At 58.2% G+C, this 1,602-nt stretch overlaps 1 protein-coding gene across 1 annotated transcript in view; it reads left to right on the top strand.

Annotated features, from left to right (window-relative positions):
• CAV3 (caveolin 3) overlaps positions 1-1,602 on the top strand; it is a 3,028-nt gene that overhangs the window by 1,008 nt on the left and 418 nt on the right. The window lies entirely within an intron of this gene.

Genomic DNA, 1,602 nt, shown 5'->3' with positions numbered 1-1,602 from the left:
AGGACAGCTGTGTCCGGCTCCCCCCGTGCCACGCAGGGCCCCAGGGCACACCCACCTGCTTCCCCAGGGGGAGATGCCACCTGCAGCTACTGGGGGGTCCATGCCAGCACCTTCCAGGCCACCCCTAACCCCTCCTGCCAGCCCCGGTGTCCCCCCCCACTCCTATCTTTCCCCTTCAGGGATCCCCAAAAGCCCTTAAGAGGATATTCAAGCTCACCCACGTACGTGGCCATGCTGCTGCTTCCTCAGCTGTGGAAGCTCTCCGAGCACTTGCTCAAGCTACCTAACATTCCTCCACCTCAAAAATAGCTCAGCTGATAGAGCTGGGGAGAGGGAAGGGAAGGAGAGCAGAGCCAGCCCTGACAGGGAGCACAGCTCACCCTGCTGCCACTCAACAGCATCCCAAAGGGAAAGCCAAAGCCTCAAAACACACCCAAAACCACCCTGGCCATTAAAACACATCATGCTCATAAAGCACAGCAGGTAGAGAAGCACAAAGCAAAGGGAAGGCAGGAACTTTGCAGGGGGGATCCCGGGAGCTCTGCAGGCTGGAGGGTTTGGGTGACCATGGATGAACCCACCCTGAGCATCATGGTGCAACAGCCAGAATTGGAGACCACATTAGACTTACAGGGGTGGCACAGGCCACAGAGCTTCCAAAGCCTCCCCCCAGTAAAGCAATAGAGTAACAGAGCAGTACCTGCATTTGCTGGTCCCCAGAGCCCTCAGGGTAGTGCCCAGGTCAGCTCAGGATCCAGCCTCTGCCTCCACCACTCCTCCAGACCTGCTTCTGGTGTGCTGCCAGCAAACAAAGCAGGAAGACAAGGACCCTTCTCTTATAGCCTGCTGCTCCCTTCATTAATTACCCCCCTAACGAGCTCATCAGGCAGCCAGGCAGGTGTGCAGGGACCTGCTGCACCATCCCCAGCCCACCTGCAGCAGGGCTGTCCTGGGAGCTGCTGGCAGGAGCTGCTGGATTCCCAATTCCCATATTTCTCCCAGTACCTCCCACCCACCGCAGGAAATAAAAGGATGATGTGGAATGATGGTTAATGGTTGGACCTGATGACCATAAAGGTCTCTTCCAGCTCTAACGTTTCTATGATTTTGTGATCAAAGTCCTTCCCAAGGCAGAGCAGAGGCTGCAGTAACCCACGTGCACACACAGAGGCTGTTTCCCAGACAAGCAGCCCGGCTGCTCTGCAGAGGTGAGTTCACCACGAGGAGAGCTCTGTGTGCAGTCCAGAGGCTTCCAACAGCCCTGGGCACCAAGAGGTGCCCACAGCACCTGCACATGAGAGCAGTGCCCCCGTCAGGGCCCATCCTGCACCCCCAGGCAGAGCGCAGACAGGACCCAGCACCTTGCAGAGATAAATAAGTCGTAAATCAAGAGGGCTGCTGGATTTTTATTAGCACAAACCACCTTGTTGTTGAGCAGGCAGCCCACGTCCCTGCAGGCTAAAAAAGGGCAGGAACGGGCTCTGGCCTCCTCCAGAGCAAACGCTGGGGTGCACAGTGGGGTGCACAGCACCCGTCGGGGGGGCTCCTGCCCAGCCCTGCGCCTCCAAGCACACCCAGCTCTGGGGCTGTGCCGGGAGCCCC

Source organism: Merops nubicus, unplaced genomic scaffold, assembly GCF_000691845.1.
Source record: "Merops nubicus isolate BGI_N331 unplaced genomic scaffold, ASM69184v1 scaffold19792, whole genome shotgun sequence".
In the NCBI taxonomy this organism is placed as follows: domain Eukaryota; kingdom Metazoa; phylum Chordata; class Aves; order Coraciiformes; family Meropidae; genus Merops; species Merops nubicus.
The sequence above is the reverse complement of the archived record's forward strand: the minus strand, read 5'-3'. Positions and strand labels throughout refer to the sequence as shown.